Below are 24,369 nucleotides of genomic sequence, written 5' to 3'. Positions count from 1 at the left end.
CCTAAACTTCATAGCCTCTCAGCAACCTCCTCTGACTTTCCAAGGCAGAAAGTGTTCCAATAACACTTTGTTATTGGGGGATGGAGGGGGGTGGGAAACGAGATAGAGCCTGACCAAGATAGTATGATACCCACCCTCAGAAGAGATGTGTTAATAATTGTCAAGTGGTGAGTGTGCATTCTAATATACACCTAAGTAGACACAGATAATCTGGCAGGCTGAATAGGAGGAAGCCAACCTAGAGTTTTCTGCAGACCAGTGCCTAGAAATGAGGTTGGGGTCGAGTGGACGGGAGATCCAGAGCAAGGCAAAGATCTGGTTTCATGAGATGTTGTGGATAGCTCTAAAAATAAGTGTTTCCACCAAGTGTGTGTCTCGCCCCATTAATATCCTATACCAGAAGTCAAAGGACTGAGTTACCCTTGTCCAAAGCAAGCTGTCACTTCTTATCTTCAGCCTTGATTGGAGCATTGAACCCTGGATCCGACCAGCGCAAGAGATGGAAAGTGAGGAGGAATGAAGCGGCCAGTATGGAGCCATGAAAAATGCACCACTGTCATTTCCCGGCTATCTCATTCTGAGGGGAAATTCCAGTCAAGGTCACTCTGGGGAAATATCAACATTATGCATCTACTGGAACTTTAAATTAAAAAAGCTACCTACTTCTTTAGAGGGGGGAATTGTTTCCCTTTTATCAATAAGTCAATTTCCCCCTCTTGTCTTTAAAAGAAATACATTCTCGTTAATATGAAAATGAGTAGCCAGAAATGATGAAGGGTGTTTATGGACTCAGTTCTAGTGATTCACTCAGTCTGTCTGTTAATCTAAGTATCAATAATACACTTATTTTTTTCAATCATTTAAATGCTCTCAATATGCATCTGCTCTTGGAACCAATCAGAACATCTTAGCATTATAAGGGACGCACTAATGGAAAGATACAAAACCCCTTTATTAATATTAAAAGCTCCATGTCACTTTCAGGCAATCAGTAGGGACCATCCTAAAGAAAGGTATGATGTCCACACAAGTATAGAATTGGAATGAATTTGACCCTTGTGGGGGAAAAAAACTCAGTCCAACCGGAACAGGCTATGGTTCACTTTTCCCTTATACCTGTTTCACCACATTTCTGCTCAAACATTTATTATTGTATTTATTAAACCCTGGGTGGTCAGATAAACAAAAGGTAGAGATTTCTCAATGAAACCAAGCACTTTCTATAAAATATTTTGACCTTTAATGAGGTAAGTATTCCTTTGTTGGTACTCTTTTTCAAAGTTGTTTTGGTTTCTTCTTATTCATGCTTTTTTTTTTTTTTTTAGGGCCACACCGGCAGCACATGGGGGTTCCCAAGCTAGGGGTCCAATCAGAGCTGTACCCATTGGCCTATGCCAGAGCCACGGCAATGCGGGATCTAACCCGTGTCTGCAACCTACACCACAGCTCATGGCAACACAGGATCCTTCACCCACTGAGCAAGGCCAGGGATTGAACCCACAACCTCACAGTTCCCAGTGGGATTCGTTAACCACTGAGCCACGATGGGAACTCCCTATTCATTCTTGCTGATAGAGTTTAAATGAGTTTGTCAATTGCTTCCCCAAATCCTTTGGGATTTTGATTGGAATCTTTTGATTTCTTTGTTGTAAGCTAGAGAAAACAAACATCTTTAGTCTTTCTATCCATGAAAGTGATATATCTCGCCATTTCTTCTTCTTTTTTTGGGGGGTGGGGGTGGGCAAGCCTGTGGCATATGGAAGTTCTGGGGCCAGGAGTTGAACCCATGCCACAGCAGTGACCAAAGCTGCTGCAGTGACAATGCCAGATACTTAACCCCCTGTGCCACAGGAGAACTCCTATTATAGGATTTTATTTTATTTTGTTTTATTTTATTTTATTTTATTTTATTTTATTTTATTTTATTTTATTTTATTTTATTTTAGGGCTTACACCACAGCCACAGCAACACAAGATCTGAGCCTCGTCTGCAACCTGCACCACAGCTCATGGCAATGCCAGATCCTTAACCCACTTAGCAAGGCCAGGGATCAATCAGTACGTCCTCGTGGATGCTAGTCAGATTCGTTTCCACTAAGCCATGATGGGAACTCCTAGCATTTTCTTTATGTGGGTCTACTAATTAAGTTCATTCATTATTATTTTATGACAGCTTTGCTCTACTTAAAATGTGTCCAGAAGTACAAGCCAGAGTGTCATATTTACCAGGACACTTTAAGAACTGAAGCATTTCTTTTATAGTACTTTAAGAAATCACATTAAATAGAAAAAAATACGGGAGTCATCTTTTGTTATGAAGAAATGGCTTGAATTATAAATTGTATTTTGATTGCATTATGGAAATACCTACAAAATCACAGGGTGACCATAGCAAATGCAGTTTTTGCAGAGCACAGGATGTCAGATCAATCTGTTTTCTTTTAGAACAGGAGAGATGACTTTTAGATAAGAGTAAAGAATTATGTGTGAAGCATCTGGATTTGGGGAAGTCTTTATTCTCTTTTTGTTTTGTTTTTTAGGGCTACACCTGGAGCATATGAAAGTTCCCAGGCTAGCTGCTGGCCTAAACCACAGCTCACAGCAACGCCAGATCCCCAACCCACTGAGCAAGGCCAGGGATCGAACCTGCATCCAAATGAATCATTTCCTCTGCACTGCAATGGGAATACCGGGAAGTCTTTATTCTTAATGAATATGATTCTGTCACAAACAATGTAGTAAACCTAGTCTGTAGTAAACCAGCACTAGTCTGGTGCTGTCTCTGATTCTGGAGAACTCGCACTTGAAAAGGAGCTATCTGTTTAACTCTATGTTTATTTATTAAATTAAAAGGCAACAGCCTTGTGGCAAATATACATTCTTACAGGACAATTCAAATAAATTTTCCCAAAGTTGCTATAGATCACAGAGAAACAAACAAAGTAATCCTTTCAGTCTAGTTGTTTAGACAGCATTCCCAATGTACACTGTTGATATTAGGCAACAGGACAATGTCAGCTTGAGAACAAAGGGAGGACAGTGATTGTATAACTTCATGATTCTGTAAATCCTGCTGTTCCTATCCCCACCAGTTTGTTTAGTGTCTTAGTAACTCATGGAAGCCCAAATTCAAAGAGAGATAGAAGGCAGGAGTTGTTCCTGGGTGAGCATTAAGACCCTGGCAACATACTAGTCACTCCTCTAGTTTTAAAGGTTTGAAGAGATGACTATGATAGAAAGCAACAGAAACTGATGAAGATGCAGGGCCACTGGAACTCTTGTACATTGCTGGTAGGGATGCAAAATAGTACAACTGCTCCAGATAGCAAAGCGGGGGAGTTCCTGCAATAGCACAGTGGGTTAAGGATCCAACTGTAGCAGCTTGGGTCACTGCAGATGTGTGGGTTTGATCCCTGGCTTGTTGCAGTAGGTTAAGGAGCTGTGACACGGATTCAATCCCTGGTCTGGGAACATCCATATGCCATGGGTATGGCCATAAAATTTAAAAAAATAATAATACAGCAAAGCAGAACATTAAGCCAAGAACAGGGTTTTTCTGAGGGCCAATACTCATAGTGCATACCCATGAAATTTCCTGGTATTTACCCAACAGAAATGAAAACATATCCACAAAAGGACATGTACCTGAATATATGTATCTGTATTATTCATAACATCCACCAGAGTGGAAGCAACCCAAATATCCACCAACTGATACATGGATTAAATACACTGTGATACATCCATAAAATGGACTAATACTTAGAAATAAAAAAGGAAATATTATTAAATCATAAAACATGGATGCGTCTCAAAAAGTTTCTACTAAGTAGTTCCTGTAGTGGTGCAGCAGAAATGAATCCAGCTAGTATCCATGAGGATGCAGGTTCAATTCCTGGCCTCACTCAGTGGTTTGGGGATCCGGCTTTGCTGCGTACTGTGGTGTAGGTCACAGACACAACTAGGATCCCTCACTGCTGTGGCCATGGTGTAGGCTGGTAGCTGTAGTTCCAATTTGACCCCTAGCCTGGGAATTATCATATGCTGTGGGTGTGGCCCTAAAAAGTAAAAAAAAAAAAAAAGTTTCAACTAATAAAATAAATGAGACACAAAATTAAATACTGTATGATTTTAATTATACAAAATTCTAGAAAAGGTAAATTATTGTGATGGAAAGCATGGTTGCCTTTGGCCAGGGATTGAGGAAGGGGCTTGACCATAAAGCAGCAAGAAGAATCATTTTGGAATGATGAAAATTCTCTATATCTTGGGGGTCTGTTACTGTATGTAAGTTATACTTCAATGAACCTAGGAGAAAAAAATTGAATAGCAACAAAAAGCTGAGTATATATACAGAGTTAAGTGTGAATCACATTAATCTAAAACATCAAAATGTACATAAATAGGAATAAATCTACCTAAGGAGGTTAGAGACTTCTATTCAGACAACAAGTCACTGATGAAAGAAACAAAAAGATGGAAAGATGTACTGTGTTCATGGATTGGAAGATTTAATATCGTTAAAATGACCATACTACCCAAGACAATCTACAGAGTCAATGAAATTCCAACCAAAATACTCAGGGCATTTTTTCACAGAACTGGAACAAAAATTTTAAAAATTTGTATGGAAATACAAAAGACCCCAAATAGCCAAAATAATCTTGAAGGAAAAGAATGGAGCTGAAGGAATCAGGCTCCCAGACTTCAGACTATACTACAAAGACACAGTAACCAAAACACTATGGTATTAGCACAAAAATAGACACATAGACCAATGGAACAGGATAGAAAGCCCAGAAATAAACCCATGTATCTTTTTTTTTTTTTCCTGTCTTTTGTCTTTATAGGGCTCCACCCATGGCATATGGAGGTTCCCAGGCTAGGGGTCTAATCAGAGCTGTTTCTGCCAGCCTATGCCACAGCCACAGCCACAGCAATGCCAGGTCCTTAACCCACTGAATGAGGCCAGGGATCAAACCCGCAACATCATGGTTCCTAGTCAGATTTATTTCTGCTGCACCATGATGGGAACTCCTAAACCCACATATCTATGGTTAATTTATCTATGACAAGGGAGGCAAGAATATACAATGGAGGAAAGACAGTCTCTTCAATAAGTGGTTCTGGGAAAACTGGACAGCTAAATGTGAAAAATTAAATTAGAACATTCTCTAACACAATGTGAAAAATTAAATTAGAACATTCTCTAACACCAAACACAAAAATAAACCCCAAATGGACCTAAATGTAAGACCAGAAATAGTGTCTCTTGGATCTGTCTCCTAAAGCAAAGTAAATAAAAGCAAAAATAAGCAAATGAGACTTAATTAAACTTAAAAGCTTTTGCAAAGGAAATCAATGAAACAAAAAGACAACCTACTAAAAGGGAGAAAATATTTGCAAATCACATGACCAATAAGGTGTTAATATCCACAAATATGAAGATCTCATACAACTCAACATCAAAAAAACAAAGTTCTGTGGTGTTCTAGTTGTGGCTCAGCAGATTAAGAACCCAACAGAGCATCCATGAGTGTGCAGGTTTGATCCCTGTCCTCTCTTGGTGGATTAAGGATCTGGCATTGCCACAAGCTGCTATGTAGGTTGCAGATGTGGCTCAGATCCAGTGTTGCTGGGGCAGTGGTAAGCCAGTGGCCTCCACTCTGATTCCACCCCTAATTCAGGAACATCCATTTGCCACAGGTGCAGCCATGAAAAGAAAAAAAAAAATTCTAGCCTCTGGAACTGTGTGTTCTGAAGCCATCAAACTTGTAATTGGTCACAGCAATACTAGGGAACTAATCCAGCCCACTAGACTGTAAGCTTCTGGAAGACAGGCCAGGCCTTGCTTACTTTTCCCTTTTAGTGTCTGTCTCCTAGCAGGTGCTACAGAGGAAGTGAACCACCCCTCCTCCTCAAATGCCCAGAGTTGTGCCCTTGCCCTGTGTTAGCTCTGCAGCTCTTTTGACACCTTGCTGCAGGGTGGGCCTTGGTGCCATCCCTCTGGAAAAATTTGATGTCTTTGACTCCCTGTCCTATCTATGTCTGTGTTGTATTCTTTTTTTGGCTGCGCCTGTGGCACATTAAGGTTCCTGGGCCAGGGATAGAACTCATGCTGCAGCAGTGACCTGAGCTACAGGAGTGACAAAGCTAGATCCTTAACCTGCTGCACCACCAGGGAAATTCTGTGTTATATTCTTTTTTTTTTTTTATGATTTTTATGGTTACACCTGCGGCATACGCAAGTTCCCAGGGTCAAATGGGAGCTGCAGCTGAGGCATAGACCACAGCCACAGCAACACCAAGTCCTTAACCCAGTGAGCAAGTCTAGGGATTGAGCCTGTATCCTCAGGGAGACAACATTAGGTTCTTAACCCACTGAGCCACAAAAGGAACTTCTTGTGTTATATTCTTGAAGCCCACTTGGGAGCTTCATTGAGGTTTGAATTGTTAGTAACATCGATCTTCGTCAGTCACATTCTGTATGCAAATCAGTGCGACATCTTTCTGGGCTCCCAGCATATCTGGGCAATCTTCTGTCCTGGCTCTGCTACAGACAACTAAAGGGATCAGTTTGTGCCTCTGTCATCCTGCAAGACTGAGGACTCTAGTGGGGGCGGTGATCTTACTTATTTCTGAACCTTTCGTACTAGTGTCTGGTACATAATAGGATTCCTGTGCAAAAACTGAACATACCTGGCTCTTTTAGAATTTAACTACAGGTTCAAGAAAATTTCTGAATGATCCGTAGCATTCCATTCCTCAGTCAGATCAACACTTAAAGAAGTGTCTTAAGATTCTGCAGGTCCATGGTATTTTATAAACACACCATGCTCACAGAGGGGCTGGAAAGCTGGCCTGACTCATTTCCTCACAGTTTATTATGCAGAAAAACATAAGCCTTCTGTTTTCCTGGGCTGTTAACTTGGCACCTCATTTCATATATAAAACTTGTGTTAAGAGATACTATCGCTATGATTTAATCAGCCATAGATGATCAAAACTACTTCCTGGTAGCAGGAACTCTCAAGCGCTCATGCTCCGTGAAGAATGACTTCATAGGCCAGGTGAGAGATGGGTTGTCCCATCCTTAATTCTCAAAATAACTCGATGAAGCTGGTATAAGACCCACTTCAAAGGTGGTGAAATTGAGACTCCAAAAGGGTGAGTGACAAGCCTGAGACCAAACAGCTGATGAGGGACAGAGCTCAATGTCTCTGACTTAAAGCCATGGGTTTTTTGAAAAACACCATTTGGACTCTTCAATGAGAGAATTGGGGGCAAAGATTTAAATTTTTTTTTCTTTTTAAAGCTGCACCCATAGCATATGGAAGTTCCCAGGCTAGGGTTTGAATTGGAGCTGCAGCTGCCAGCCTATGCCACGGCCACAGCAACACCAGATCCAAGCTGTGTCTATGACCTTTGCTGCATCTTGCTGCAATACCAGATGCATTAACCCACAGAACGAGGCCAGGGAGTGAATCTACATCCTCTTGGATACTAGTCGGATCCTTTTCATTTTTCTTTCTTTCTTTCTTTTTTTTTTTTTTTTTTTTTGTCTTTTTAGGGCTGCACCCACGGCATATGGAGGCTCCCAGGCTAGGGGTCGAATCGGGGCTGCAGCAGCTGTCCTACATCACAGCTCATGGCAACACCGGATCTTTAACCCACTGAGTGAGGCCAGGGATAGAACCTGTGTCCTCATGGATACTAGTCAGATTCCTTTTCTCTGAGCCATGGCAGGAACTCCCACTGGTTGGATTCTTAACTGACTGAGACACAATGGAAAGTACGGCAAATATTTTTTCATTGAAGTTTAGTTAATTTAAAATGTCATGTTAGTTTCAAAATTGATAGAATTTTTAGAACAATGAATTATCTTTCATAAGAAGACTCAGAACCACGTGTTCAAATAGGTGATGCTTTTCACAGCCATCCCTTAGCGGTTCTGATGATTTGCTGTTCTTTGTTTCATTTCTTAGAAGAGTCAAGTCTTCAGAGCCTGGTGTACATTCTTTTAACTATTACTTTTGGTGGCAAATCTTCAACTCTGAAGTCTTTCTGAGCAGAACGTGAAGAATAAGGCAGGTAATGAAACCGGGCACTAATGTTTTAGGTCAGAATATGGTTGGCCATAAAGATACAGGATAGATTTTTGTGTGAATCTGGAAACAGTATTGACAAGTTTCCTCACTCGATTTTGAGCCAGGCAGAAATGGTCTGAAATGTGTTTCACCCTTTACTAGTTGATCTTGAGCAAGTGGCTTGACCTCGCTGAGCCTGTCTCTTTTTAAGTAAAATCAGATCAGCGCAGTTAAAATGAGAAAACACATATAGAGCAGTCATACAGACCCACTGCTTACCAAAATAACCATCATTACTACTGATCAGAAAAGACTTCTCTAAAAAGGCTTTGAATAATAATAGTGTCATTTACTATTATAATAACATCATATTTTATTATAATCATAGTAAAGGCTACATGTAGCTTTGAGAACATTCGTCTAAGTGTGTAAGCGTTGGTACCTGTTACATATGTCCAGGGACAGGACAAGCAGTTGAGTGAGTGCTTCGGTGTCTTGTGCCTTCCTGTGGGTTGAATGCATCCCACACTCTGCATGAGGTAGGCTCTTACAATAATTGCAACAATAAAATAATGCCATAGTCAAGATCTGATCATTCCTTACCTGTTTATTACTGTTCTGTAGTACAAGTCTCCAGGAAAAAAGGGGGGAGAGAGAGAAGTGGGCTTCTATCAGAATTTTAAAAATCTGTCTTTAAAGACTGGTAGGTAACGGAGCATGGCCTTCTTCCCTGAGTGGAGCTGACTCTGCACCTCAAATGATTGGTTAAATATTTATTGCAGAATTTAATGCAGTCAGCTGGCTGACTGGGATTCATATCCTAAGAGAATTTTTTTCAAGCAGAATATATTTCTTTTTATTCCACTAGAAATAGATGTGCCTTGTAGAAAAACTAGAAATTGTTGACAAGCAGAAATAATGCTTAAATCACATAATTCTGCCACCCAGGGATAAAAACTGTTAATATTTGGTGAACATTCATTCAAGTGTCGCTGCCTATTTATCTATTTTTTATGCAAATTAGACCACATTATACATGAAATAGTATAAGATGGTTTATTAACCAAGCAATACCATGAATATCTCTCTGGGTCAATAAATGCATTCATAGAGTTCAGTTTTCACCAAATGCTGCACCGTATTCCACCTAAAGAACAACCTATACTTATCAAATGCTGCCCTGTTGAAACCTTGAGTTGTTTCAAAATCATATTTTTGCTCTAAGAAATGATGCTATGATGACATCATGCTGGGAGCAGTGTGTTTAGTGAGAAGAGGACAAGCAAGGACAGAGTGGCCCTGAGGACAAGGATGAAATGGAGCCCAAAGGATAAGAAAGAGCAGCCAGAAAACAAAAGGGAGAATCCTGGTGACCGGGTGCTGGGAGGAAAGGGAAGAAAGGGCAATCAAAAAAGCAACTAAATGTGGAGTTCCCGTCATGGCTCAGTGGTTAACGAATCCGACTAGGAACCATGAGGTTGAGGGTTTGATCCCTGGCCTCGCTCAGTGGGTTAAGGATCCGGTGTTGCCATGAGCTATGGTGTAGGTTGCAGACACGGCTAGGATCTGGCGTTGCTATGGCTGTGGTGTAGGCTGGCAGCAACAGCTCCAATTAGACCCCTAGCCTGGAAACCTCCATATGCCTCAGATGCAGCCCTAAAAGGAGAAAAGCAACTAATCGAGAGGGAGGGGTGTAAACAGAGTCAGCGGAGGAGAGAATTCACAAAGAAGACAGAGGCTTCTCAATACTTCACTATTTGCCATAACATCAGTTAATGGGCATCCATGGATTCTATTGGATGTTCTACAAAATTCGTAAATGCAACTTCACAAAATTATTGCACGAAGCCTCACAAAATGCAGCCAAGACTGAGCCACTTCACCCTTCAGTGGAGGTGGCATTCATGAAGTTGACTCTACCGCCTGAAGATGCTTTCTGGAAACTCAAACATTTTTTGGTCCATGTCACCAAGTGCTATGCTGTCCATGTAACCAAGTGCTATGTCTCAAGCAATAGGTCCTTTTTCTGGTGTTAGAGATGGGCGTGGTGCCCAAGTGACAGACTTGGGCGAGGCCCGTAGCATCTACACAACCTCTGGGGTCACCCAGCACAATTGACCACAATTTCCACTGTCCCTGGGGCTGCACCTTTACTGTTGGCCTCCTTTCTTTCGTTAGGGGAGTTTTTCCCCTTGATATAGTTAATATTATCCATTGGAACTAATATTAAAAAAAGAATGTGTATGTGTGTGTGACTGAGTCACTTTGCTATATAGCAGAAATTGACACAACATTATAAATCAACTATATTTTGATTAAAAATTTTAAGAAATACATCTAATATTATCCATTGAAAATTATTGATCAGTTTGGTCATGTCATGTATAAATATTAGAAGTAACAAACGGCAAATAAAACTCTCTCCAAAATGTGCGCAATGTACAACCATAGACCTGATATTAACACTGATACTAGATACTATCTCTTAAAATTAACCTACATCTTTTTTTTTTTTTTTTGGTCTTTTTAGGGCCGCACCTGTGGCATATGGAGGTTCCCAGGCTAGGGGTCGAATCAGAGCTACAGCTGCTGGCCTACACCACAGCCACAGCAATGCAGGATCCAAGCCGCATCTGCAACCTAAACCACAGCTCACAGCAATGCCAGATCTTTAACCCACTGAGCAAGGCCATGGATCAAACCCGCGTCCTCATGGTTCCTAGTCAGGTTTGTTAACAACTGAGCCACAATGAGAAGTCCTAACCTAAACTTTAACACTGTTTTCAACCTGGCAGAAGAGTTAATTAATTCAAATCAGGTTAGATTCCTCCCTATAAAGGCTGATGCTTTATGGCTTCCCAGTTGGGGCTGAGGGTGGTGACTTCAAATGGTATTTGGCTAAGGTGACCAACCTATCCCTGGGTTTTCCTAGGAGATTTATGGTTTTGGTTTCCTGGGACAGTCCAGTGCCAGGCAAACTAGAACAGCCAGTCACTATTGCTGAGGTTCCAGTTAATTCCAACCTCCCTCTACCAAACTCTATCCAGAGGCCTTTTTATTCCAGATTCTGTAATTCATTAATTGTGAGTGACTTGTTACAGAAGGAATTATATGCAATTTGTTAACAGTTAATATTTGCAACAAAATTATTAAAAATATATAGAAAAAATTATAAAGAATGGCACAACTCCTTGGGGTTCTGGTATTAACCACACCCTACACAGTGACTGATAGATCTCATAACCAGGAGTAATGGGAAATGGGAAATGTCCCTCTTCTTAATCCAGTCTAGATCCTTTTTTTTTTTTTTTTTTGGCCATGCCATTTTTGGCCTGTGGAAGTTCCCAGGCCAGGGAATCCAGCCCATGCCACAGCAGCCACCCGAGTCACAGTAGCGACAACGTCATATCCTTAACCCACTGAGCCACCAGGGAACCCCTAAGTCCTCTTCTCATATCACACAGAGTTAGTGGCATATCTGACCCCTCTTCATCCATCCATCCAACATGTAAATAAAGTACCTAATATGTGCCTGGCGATGTGCTGGGTTCTAGGAATACGGCAGAAAACAAAAGACACATGCCGCCCTGGTGGAATTTACACAATGGTGAAGTAGATCAATATTAATCAAATCATCTCACAAACAAATATATCTTTGTTAATTGTAATGAGTGCAGTGCAGAAATCCAGAGTACAATGGCAGAATAGAGCAGGAGAAGCTGCTTAAGAGTCAGAATTAGCTTCTCCTAGGAAGACACATGTAAACCAGCCATGATGAATGAGTAGAGATACAAATTAAAACTCCCACCAGACCAAAAAAATTACAAGTCAGATGATACCAAGTGCTCACAAAGATGTGATGCAGAAGGAACTCTTGTTTACTGCCGGTGAGGGTGTATATCCATTGCTTCCAAATCCTCTGAGAACCACATCCTCTTTCCCTACTCTGCTCTCTGTTGGGGTGTGGAGTCTGCAAAATGCATTTCCCAGGATCCTTTGCTGCTGGCTTCCCCTGAGGCTTCACCAGTGCAAGTTGCTGGTGGAGAAGAGAGGGTGGAGGGGGAAGGGAGTTTTCTGGCTCTGGTGTTGGCCCTTGGTGGCAATTATTGATGAAGCGGCCGTGGTAGTTATGGGGAGGTGATCGGGATAGCAGCAGCCTGGGAGAGGCAGTGCCACTTTCAGCAGTTCCAGCTGTGCTCCAGATATTGCCTCTTCTTTGGTGGGTCCAGAACCAAGTGCAATAATGTCTCGCCGCCCAGCACTGGCTTGTAGGTGGAGCTCCAGGGCACTGCACCTTCAGATCTCTGGGTATCACTGATTCTTCCCTTCGGTCCTCCAGTCCCACCTCCTTCCTTTCTCTCTTCCACCCCTCCCAATGCCTATGAAACCAATTCCTTGTAATAACATCCCAGTTTGAAATACCTGGAGTGGTTTCTGTTTTCCTAACTAGGCCCTAATCATTCCAACTCTTTTTTCTTCTCATAACTTGTTATTTTGAAAATTTTCAAACATATGTAAATGGTCCACCAACATTCTGCTATGTTTGCTTCCTCCCCTCCACCATTCTCTCTCTTTCACTCTTTTTCTCTCTTCTCTCTGTCTCTTTCCAGATATACACTGTTTTGCTGAGGCATTTGAAAATGAACTATAGGAGTTCCTGTTGTGGCTCAGTGAGTTACAAACCTAACTAGTATCCACAAGGATGCACGTTCTATCCCTGGCCCCACTCAGTGGGTTGAGGATCTGGCGTTGCCATGAGCTGTGAGCTGTGGCGTAGGTCACAGATGTGGCTCAGATCTGGAGCTGCTGTGGCTGCAGCCTGCAGCTGCAGCTCAGATTCAACCTCTAGCCTGGGAACATCCATATACCACAGGTGCAGCCCTAAAAAGCCAAAAGAAAAAAAGAAAGAAAAAAGAAAATGAACTATAAATATATTGTCACTTCACTCTTAAATGCCCTTAAGAAAGAATAAGGACAGGACATGTTCTAACGTAACTCTAATACCATTCATATTTTTTTAATTAACACTAATCACAGTATCACCCACTGTTCATTCCACATTCAAATTTTCCCAATTGTCCCATATATGTCTTTTGCATTTTTTCCCTAGTTCAAGATTCATGTATTGTGTCTGGGTTTTATGTTGGCTCAATCAGTTTTGAAACCAATTTGGCATTATCTTATAGAAATTCTTGCACAAATTCACCACGAAATATGTACAAAATATTCATAGCCATATAGTTCTTAAGAGGAAAAAAAACTAGAAACAACCCATCCGAGGGTAAGAGGAAGAAATTAAAGGAGTCGTCAATGACTCCAAGTCTGGCTTGGGTGTCTAGATGATAGAGGTGTCTTGCTGCCAGCTTTCCTGCAGGTCCCGTAATAGACCATTTGCTTTCTGGTTTCAAAGTGCTCCTAGCTGCTGTCCACAACTGCTCAAAATTCACTCTACCTGTTTCGTGCCTCAAAAACATTAAGAGCATTTTTATTGCTCTAGTGATTTCTGCCCCTGTTTGCCTTTCACAAAACCAAGAAATGTAGGAAATACTAAGGAGGCAATTCCCCTTCAATGCCAAAGGACTCTATTACCAGCCCTCACTCTGCAGAGCCTCTGTGTGTCCTCAGATGGGGTAATGGCCTTTAATCCTGAGTTCAGCCTGAAATACTCCCCTACCACGCAGCAGTCATTTTTCCTAAGATTAAGCCCTGTCTCCACCATGAAACAGCCCTCCCTCACCACCCTCACCCTTTCCCTCACTGTAGCTAGAGTTAAAAGCAGCCACCTGTTGCCCCAGGGGTTTTAACTGCTTTACTGTCTCATGCCTTCTTCCCTGTGTGTCTTCCATATGCAGTGGTGAAATGTTTGCTTAATATTTAGATCTATATGCTTATCTACAGTAAAATGAATATGAATGGCTTGAGCCATCTAATATTGAATACTCTAGCTTATTATGTGCCACCTCCATAGGTCATTTTGCTCTTCAGGTTGGTCAAGCCTGAAGCATTAATGGGGAGAAAATACACTGATGAATACCTATGAGAAACTGCTTAAGGAAACTAAACCATACAGAAGATTTCAACCATGACAGCTCATACATCACCTTGTAAGAGGTGATCATCATATCGTTCTTGAAAACAGTTCTCCATTAACTTGCTTGCACTATATACAGCATCTTTGATAATGTCTACTGAAGTCAGAAGGTAGAGATTATGCTTTGTGCTCTGAAATTGACTCTTATAGCAAAACAAAACAAAAACTATAAATAAAGGTAAAACTTAGTCAACTGGTATACTCCTTGATGAGCATCAACTCTATTTAAAAAGTTACATGTATGACTGGGTCACTATGCCATACAGCAGAAATTGATACAACACTGTAAATCAACTATACACAAAATAAATAAATAAGCAAAATTAATTAATTAAAATTAAAAATTTTTTAAAGTCGAAAGAAAAAAACTTACACTGAACTCTTGGTCAAGGGTCCCCAAGTATTTTCTCATCCTAAAAGTCTTTCAAGATCATCATAGGCTTCTTGGAACAACACAATTTGCTGCTAGGCTCATATCAAACTTTTGAGGAAAGCAGTGGTCGATCCTTTTCCAGTCATGCAAAGAAGTATGAATGGCCTGATCTAGCCCTTTTATACCCATGTGATAGCATGAAGATAGTCAACTGCTTGCTGATTAAAGGCTTTTGTTAGTAAGAGGAGAAGAGAGCCTTGTATGCCAAGGGTTTTATTCTTTTTGGTTTCTTGAGACACATGTTGCTATGGTGACATCAGGGGTGATCAGTAATCTCATTCACAGTCATATTTCCCCCACCCTCCATTATAAAACTCTTGACCCCTCTCAAAATCTCCTTTCTAGGGATTTCCAGGGGTCTCAAATATGCTAATAAGCAAATTCCCCATACCAATGGGATTGCTACCATGTTCATGCTTTCTGATCCAGTAGATATACCTGCTTCCCAGACCTAGCTACTTACAAGCCCACATGAAGCTAGTATCTCCCTACTGCCTCTTCCCCTGGGGCTCACTAAGAGTTTTGGTCATCAATACCACATGTACTAGCTCCTGATGCTCATAAAATGGCAGCCCTGCCCCCACTATTGGTCCTACAGTGTTAGAGGACTTACTTTGGCATAGAGCTTACAGTGAAGACCTTCCCCGTCTTCTTATTTCTGCTCCTTCTCTCCTTAGGACTCAGAGTACAAAGGAGCTGAGCTGGAAAACCACTCCCAAGAGCAAGGTCCAACAGTGCCCAGAAGCTTCCCAGCACTCTGAATGCTAAAGTATTATTCTAAGGCCCAGCCAGTGTGCCTGCCTTCCTTTAGGAAGTGCTCCTTCCTAAGAGCATATTAAGGCTCTTTTTCTGAAGCCTAAGAAAAATCGGTCAAAAAATCAAGAAAATGGGATTTCTCCTGTGAGAATTGATGTTTGGCAATCATCAGACAAGCAGTGCCGGTTTGAAGCAATCTCTCGATACCAAGTTAAAAGCAAGAGCAGGAAGTGCTGCCAGATGGAGGCCATGCTAAGGTTGACATTTCTGGGAACTTGGACAGGATGTGCAGGAGGAAAGTGGTCACAAATGTCATCAGTCTGCTCATAGTTGCCCTATTATAAGTATGTGCTCATGGGGCCAGTCTGCTGCTAATGGTAAATCATTTGCAAACAAAATGAGTATTACTAAGTTTGAATACATTATATAAACTCCATGAGTGATATTCTAAGAAATAAGAGTTGGAAGCAAAATAAGTCCTTAAATTAGCTATGCCAACATGTAATCTGTGTAGTACTGTTAAATTTACTAGGATATCCAAATATTACATTATTTGAATACTGCTCAATAAGGCTTACTGGTGTTTTCCAGGGTTTGAGTATTCTCTATAGACTTTCGTTTCTTATAAATAGTTTATCAGAAAAAAATGCAAAGAGAATAAGATGTAAAAACTGTCAGAGTTCTTTTACTATGAGGTGTGTTAAGGATCTGGCATTGTCACTGAAGCAGCTTGAGTCACTGCTGTGGCTCAGGTTCAGTCCCTGTTCTGGGAACTTCCACATGCCATGGGTGCAGGCAAAAAAACTGTCATAGATTGATTCAAAATGGACTTAGAAATAAATCTCAAATCTGAATTAGCAAGAGAAATATTGATTTCAATAGCAAAATCAAAATAGGAAAAAGCAAAAAATATTTGTATTGTTAAAAAAGGAAATGAGTTGAAATACAGCAATATGAACCTTGGTATTCAACTTGAAGATGATTTTGGATGCACTCTTAACAATTCTACCAATACCAATGCAAATTTAAAGAAATGTCTCTACATTCAAAATGTTTGTCAGAAAAAGAGCTCAAAATTGCTGTTATTACTATTATTATTACTACTATTACTATTATTACATTATTATTATTTTGCTCTTTAGGGCTACACCCAGAGCATATGGAAGTTCCCAGGCTAGGGGTTGAATCAGAGTTGCAGCTACTGACCTATGCCACAGCCATACAATGCCAAATCCAATCCACTTCTGTGACCTACACCAGAGCTCACAGTAACACCAGATCCTTACCCAAGTGAGCAAGGCCAGGGATTGAACCCACATCCTCACAGATACTAGTCAGGTTTGTTTCTGCTGAGTCACAACAGGAATACCTCAAAATTATTTGACAGGACAATTAATGCTTGATGTGCTTTAAATTTTTCATTTGAGAATGACAACTTTTAATATTAAATATTTGTGGTATCTTTCAAATTTTGAAATTATTTTATTTGACCTTTATTTGGTGCCAAAATTCCTTCCTTTTAGCATTTTTTAAAATATCAAGTGTTTAAATAAACATCATTTTTGCATGGTATTGAAATGTATACTTTTTTCATGATATATCAGTTAATATAAACCAGGCATTTATTACATAGGGTAGATTTTTTTGATAGAAGACCTTTGATAGAACACTATCACAGAAAAATCATTCACTACTTATGATCACATTACTTTATTTTATTTTATTTATTTATTTTGTCTTTTTGCCATTTCTAGGACCGCTCCCTCGGCATATGGAGGTACCCAGGCTAGGGATCTAATCAGAGCTGGAGCTGCCGGCCTACACCACAGCTCACAGCAACATGGGATCCGAGCCATGTCTGCAACCTACACCACAGCTCACAGCAACACCAGATCCTTAACCTACTGAGCAAGGCCAGGGATGGAACCCGAAACCTCATGGTTCCTAGTCAGATTCGCTAACCACTGAGCCACGGCAGGAACTCCTGGTCACATTATTTTAAAATTCATGAATAAAATAATATAAAAATTACAGTATAAGTTATGACTTTGGGGATTCCTGGGGATTCCCAGGGATTCCAATTCTCATTATTAAATCCTGAATATTAACATCGGTCATCAGTTGGAAATTCTATTTCCTGCCCATTTAAAAAATTAAAATTGCATATATTTACAGTGTATGATATGATGATTTGATATACATACATAGCAAAATGATTTAATAATCTAATAAACATCTAATTAATGTCTTCTCATTTCATTGCCCTTTTGTGTGTATAATGAGAGTACTTGAAATCTATTCTCTTAGCGAATTTACAGTATTTGATAACAGTGTTATTAACTATAGTCACCTTGCTATTTATTATATCTCTAGCGTTATCCTACTCAACTGGAACTTTGTACCCTTTGACCAACATCTCCCCTTCTCCCTCAACCTCCCTGCCCCTGGTAACCACTATTCTATTCTCTACTTCTACGTATTTGACTTTTTTAGATTCCACATGTAAGTGAGATCAAGCAGGCATTTTTCCTTTCTCTATCTTGTTTATTTCATTTTCATTCACTCCCATTTCATTCATGTCACAAGTGGCATGATCTCCTTTTTTTTTTTTTTTTTTTTTTTTTGGCCAAACCCACAGCATATGGAAGTTCCTGGGCCAAGGATAGAACCTGATGCACGGCATCGGCCACTGCAGTGATAACACCAAATCCTTAACTCACTGTGCCACAAGAGAACTCCTTTTTTAAGGCTAAATAATATTATGTTATATATACCACAATTTATTTGTTCATCCATCTACAGATACATAGATTGTTTCCATATCTTGGCTTTTGTGAATGATGTGGCAATAAACATGAGAGCACAGAGATCTCTTACAGGTACTGATTTCATTTCCGTTAAGCGTATAGCATATACCCAGAAGAGAGATTGCTAGATTGTATGATAGCTCTATTTTTAGGTTTTTTAAGAACCTCCATGCTGTTTTCCATAATGGCTATACCAGTTTACATTCCCACCAACAGTGTTCAAGGGTTCTCTCTTTTCTACATCCTTGTCAACAGTTGTTATCTCTTGTCTTTTTGATAATAGCTAGCCTAACACATGCAAGGTGATATCTCACTTTGGCTTTCATTTGAACTTCTCTTATGATTAGTGGTTTTTGAGCATCTTTTCATGTACCTGTTAGGCATTTGTATTTCTTTTTTGGGAAAATATCTACTCAGATCCTTTGCCCATTTTTAAACTGGGTTTTTTTTGGGGGGGGGTACTGAATTGTATGAGTACCTTCTATATTTTGGATATTAACCCCTTATTAAATACATGTTTTTCCTGCCAATATATTAATGACATTCAATACACCAGAAGGCCTGCACAAAAGTCTAAGTTATTGGTTCAGTTGATTTTTGTTTGCATGTGGGTAAAAACGTAGACAGACCTTGGTCTTACAAGATACTGCATGTTTGAGGAATTCACTAGAATTGAGAAATTACTTTCTGGAAACTAGAATTTGTAGGAAATCTTTCAAGTGGTCAAATATCAGTGCTACCTAGTAATTTTATAAAACATATTATATATCAACATTTTTTGGAAGAAGGTAACATTTTCTGATCTTTTTTTTTTAATAGTTCAAGAAGTTTTACTTGAATGTAAAAGTAAATGATGGACGGGCTTCCTCCATCATGATAAGGTCTCATGGAAAGCAACATGGAATCTGCTAGGAGAGGCACATTCTTTTTTGCAGATGAAGGCATTGTTTAGAAAATAATCTCATTCAACTTCAAAACACATTTCCTCGGAGTTCCTATCATGGCTCAGCAGGTTACAAACCTGACTAATACCCAAGAGGATGTGAGTTTGATCCCTGGCCTTGATCAGTGGGTTAAGGATCTGGTGTTGCTATGAGCTGTGGTGTAGGCCAACAGCTACAGCTCCAATTTGACCCCTAGCCTGGGAACTACCGTATGCCACAGGTGCAGCCCTAAAAAGCAAAACAAAAACAAAAACAAAAAACCCTCCCCAAAAAAACCAAACCAAACAAACACACACATATTTCCTCAAAAAAAAGTAATATAAAAGATTATTTCATAGTGTGGATGAGTCCACTCGGTAAACCCATGTAAGTGTTTGGGGTGATACTAAGTCAATATTTGTCAATGTCCACTGCAATTTATCATGACTTTATTGGGCTCCATCCCCCCCATTCCTAGTAGAAACTTAATAAAAGCAATTAAATGCTCTATAATAAATATTGAAGAAGAATTTTTCTCTACATTCAAATGTATTTCCATCTCTAATTAGGGCAAAATTTCTATAATGGGTAAAACATTATCTTAACCCAGATTCCCTAGAAATCAGAGCCTGAGGCAATGATTGGATCCTGATGCTTCACTTGGCAGGTTCCATCCCAGAACAGGAAGAGTGAGAGAAAAGGGATGTGAGGCTGGGATGAATGGGCAGCCTTGCAAAATCCTTCTTATTATAGCAGTGGCCACCGTTTTCTAACAAGTTGTGACTAAAGCAGCCAAATCATTAACTCTCCAAAATTACCAGAAGGAACAGGCCATCTTAATTTTTTAATCAAAATGAGAGACTTCAATAAAACATTCAATGCTTTTTCTAGTAGAAAGCAGTAATATATTCAAATAGGCACTATATGCTTTAGTGAATAATTTACGTATTGCACTGGTATAAGTGATTATCTTACTATCGCTTGCTGAGAAACGGCAACAATTATTCATGTATTAGTGTACTGAGTATTAAGATTGTGGAGCAACTTCAATCAAGTCAAAAGAAGAAATGAAAAAAAAATAGAAGCTATCATGTGCTTTACCAAAAAAAAAAAAAAAAAAAAAAAAAACCCTAGAATTTACAGAATCCAAAGTGAAGCCCTATACAAAAAAACAAACTAAAAAAGCAAAACTGTCCTGCACTGTTGGTGGGACTGTAAGCTGGTACAGCCACTATGGAGAACAGTAGGGAGGTACCTTAGAAATCTATACATAGAACTACCATATGACCCAGCAATCCCACTTTTGGGCATATATCCAGACAAAACTCTACTTTAAAGAGACACATGCACCCGCATGTTCATTGCAGCACTATTCACAATAGCCAAGACATGGAAGCAACCCAAATGTCCATCAACAGATGATTGGATTAGGAAGATGTGGTATATATACACAGTGGAATACTACTCAGCCATAAAAAATGACATAATGCCATTTGCGGCAACATGGATGGAACTAGAGACTCTCATACTGAGTGAAATAAGTCAGAAAGAGAAAGACACATACCATATGATATCACTTATAACTGGAATCTAATATACAGCACAAATGAACGTTTCCACAGAAAAGAAAATCATAGACTTGGAGAATAGACTTGTGGCTGCCTGGCAGGGGAGGGAGGGAGTGGGAGGGATCAGGAGCTTGGGGTTAACGGATGCAAACTATTGCTCTTGGAATGGATTTACAATGAGATCCTGCTGTGTAGCATTGAGAACTATTTCTCGATACTTACATCGCAACACAACAATGGGAGGAAAAGTATGTATACATGTATGTGTAACTTGGTCCCCATGCTGTACAGTGGAAAAAAAATAAATAAAAATTAAAAATAAATAAATGATAAAAAAAAATAAAAAAAGAAAGAAAAGCAAAATTGGCTATAATACCAAACATTTACGTGGCTATGATGAATATCAACTTTATACAATTATTGGTTTCTTCAGTTCAGCTGCTACTTTGAAGATCGGTGTGGGAGGGGAGAATCATGTGAATTGAATAAAACACATTTAAAATGATCAAAGATGGGAGACCAGGGCAAGTTACTGTATAGCAGCAAACAAGAAAATAACAAACCAAGGCACTGTTTTATTTATATGATTTATCAGGGGATTTAGTAGAGCCCTACAAAGTCTATTTAATTAGGCTCATTTATGTGATTGCAAGATAAATAAGGATTGTTTCATGCTGTTTTATGTTATTTTTTCTTCCGCTTTCTCTATCCTTTAGCAGGCTCTACTTTTGGAAGGCCCTGTGCTATTTTTCTTATGTCTCATGTTTTATATCCTCTTAATTGCATTTTATTATTTCTCCATGTGGACAAGCTCTTTTGAATCCTATCAACATTAATTTCACTGCCTTTGTAGGAGTCACTGAGTTGGTGGGGAGGAGGAAGTTAACAAAGCTGGTCCCTTTCCTCTAGGTATTTACTATCTAAAATGAACAAATACTTAGAGGATAGAACCAAACCTATTTAGCTTGCTGACAGTTCCTGCTAACTGGGTACTGGTACAGGATGTTAAACACAAAGTCATTTGGCCCCTCTTCCCGAGCCTTCTCACCCCCACCCCAGAAAGATTCCCTAAACAGTAAAACAGATAAACTGTGGTATAGAGGCCTACCAAGGAAAACCACAAGGCAATGAGACTGAACATCTACACTTACATTCAACAATACTGGAACTCCCAGTGTAGCTCAGGGGTAACGAGCCTGACTAGTATCCATGAGATTGCAGGTTCAATCCCTGGCCCTGCTCAGTGGGTTAAGGATCCGGCATTGCCGTGAGCTGTGATGTAGGCCTGCAGCTGCAGCTCCAATTCCACCCCAAGTCTGGGAACATCCACATTCCGTGGGTGCAGCCCTAAAAAACAACAGCAAAAAAAAAAGCTAAGACTGAATCTTACACTCATAATATTGAATGAAAGTAGGTAGACATTGAACAGTGCATGCTATATAATTCATGTATATAATGCACAAAAGCAGGTAGAACCAAGCTATGTTGTTGGACATCAGTGGTTACTCGGGGAGGGTAGGTTGAGAGGAGCAAGGACTGGTAAGGAGCATGAGGGTGTCCTGGGGGTGCTGGCAATGTTCTCTCTCCATCTGAGTACTAGTTAAACAGGTGTGTTCAATTTGTGAAAATTCATTGATCTGTGCGCTTACAACAGATGCCCTTTCCTCTACGTGTATTATACCTCAACAGAAGGTTTTTAAACATATCAAATTGTGCCCTGCAATACAAAGTTTTCATAATGTTGATGATAATTTAGCTCTAAGTTTTCCTGTTTTATAGAAACGGGCAAGAGTAATACTTCTTCATGACCCATCTCGAAGAGAGAGGCATTACTTTGTTCAAAAATGCCTAAAAGGGTCTTCATATGCAAGTCCCCTTCACCTGTGGGAGGAAGGAGGAATTCATGCAACGCAATTGATCAGGTTTTTTTTCTCCTTTGCCCATTCCAACTGATAGGCTAGAAACCACAGGAAATTAAGTTAAAAATAACTAAAACAGTCAGTCCCTTTTTAAAGGCAGCAAAGAGCATGGAAGCTAATGAGAACCCCAAGTAGGGTACTAGCTGAATGAAGTAAATATGTTTTATATTATTTCTATTTGACAATGAAGAAAAAACTCTCTTTAAAAAACACTCACATCCTCTAGGCTAACACCCATAAAGCAAGAGATCTAATGGAAGCACCGCTAAGTGGGTAATGAACAACTTGTGAACACAAAAAAGACAATGGAGTATCTTGTTGAATGCACCTACACAAAAGAAATATACATGGAGTCAACTGGCCAAATGAGGCTTTTTAAAAAATAGTTCCCTTAAGGAACAAAACAGCAAAAAGGGAAATCAATTGCATTTTATAAGTTAGAAGAGTGTATTCTCTAGTTTAAGATCTGTATTTAATTGTTAGGATTGAGAATCTTTGCACTTTCCTGCCACATATATCTATCGTATTCAGTATATTAGCATAATTTATTTAAACACAAGCCTATGTATCCAAATTGCAAAAGCATAAGAAGAATGTTGAATTCTATAGACCAAAAGTAAGCATCTTAAAACCTGAGTAGATATATACTAAATCATGGCATGACAGATATAAAATGAATCCATAGTCTATCCTTGATTTCAAACAAGGACTTATGAAAATGGGTTCAGAATATAAAATTATGGAAAACATTACAGCACATCAAAGCAAAGCAAGTTTAATTAGGCTTAGTTTGATAATTGCTGAAAACAAAGACCCTGCCTCTTAGCATGGCTGGTGTAAAAAAAATCCAGCAGTAAATCCAGTTGATCCAAATTAAAACCGCCCTATCTACCATCCCACATGAATCCTTTTATCTGAAGTCTACAGAGAACAAAGAATTACAATTCAGCTCAGAATTACAGAGGGCTGGTCGTTTTTTTCATCAGGGTTTGCTTGAGCTAAAACCTGACTATGTATGTTTCATTTCTCTGTTTTAAAAACGTAACATATAAGGATTTTAAAGTAAAAGCCAAGAGACAACTAATACTAGCAAAAGCCAGGAGCAGATCAATGTATTTTTTAGAGTGTTTGGATCCACAGAATCTATTTCCACTTTCCCTACGTAGAAGTCATAGGGGGACAAAATTCATCATCTTGCAGCCATATTCCTTAAACTATTGATTCCCTAGGTGGGAAGTGAGAAATGAACCTCTCAGGAGAATTCTAAAATCTCCCCCAAACTTAAATAGATTAGGAATGTCATGAGATTCATTGTGTCAAGGCATTATTGCTGTGCTAACTTTTCCAAGTGGAAAATGTAACGGGAAATCAGGAAGCCTGAAAAGTCAGAGGTGGAGATGGAATGCTGTCAGATCTCCTGCTTCCCTGCCTGGTTTATACCCAGACCATCACCCAGGTATCCTCTCAGTGTTCCTGACACCAGTCTCCTCCAGACACCTATGTGCCACACTCTCACCCAAATTACAGCTCTAAAAAATATGATCATGCTCTCTGCCCACTTATAAAAGTCCACTGAAATTTTAAAAATTTCATCCTCACATGAAAAACATTCAACCTAACTAACCATAGAAATGCTAATTAAAAGAGCCATTACAGGAGTTCTCTTGTGGCACTGTGGGTCAAGGATTCTGAGTTGTCACTGCAGGGGCTTGGGTCACTGATGTGGCTCAGGATCAATCCCTGGCCCAACAACTTTAACATGCTGCAGGTGCAGCCAAAACCCTA

General features: G+C 39.7%; 1 long non-coding RNA gene across 5 annotated transcripts in view; it reads left to right on the top strand.

Moving 5' to 3' along the window:
* LOC106505903 (uncharacterized) overlaps positions 1-17,621 on the top strand; it is a 46,884-nt gene extending 29,263 nt beyond the window's left edge. For 2 of the 5 annotated variants that reach the window (XR_002338415.2, XR_002338414.2), the window contains 2 exons: positions 7,986-8,091; positions 15,289-17,621. This is a non-coding gene — a long non-coding RNA (uncharacterized LOC106505903). The remainder of the gene's footprint in view (positions 1-7,985; positions 8,092-15,288) is intronic. The other 3 variants (XR_014828475.1, XR_014828476.1, XR_002338416.2) reach the window with 2 other exon arrangements.
* Positions 17,622-24,369: the final 6,748 nt, after the last annotated feature.

This window comes from Sus scrofa, chromosome 14, assembly GCF_054392235.1.
Source record: "Sus scrofa isolate SSC_HxYL_T2T_F1_AM1 chromosome 14, Sscrofa_HxYL_maternal_Yorkshire_Landrace_v2.0, whole genome shotgun sequence".
In the NCBI taxonomy this organism is placed as follows: Eukaryota; Metazoa; Chordata; class Mammalia; order Artiodactyla; family Suidae; genus Sus; species Sus scrofa.
The sequence above is the reverse complement of the archived record's forward strand: the minus strand, read 5'-3'. Positions and strand labels throughout refer to the sequence as shown.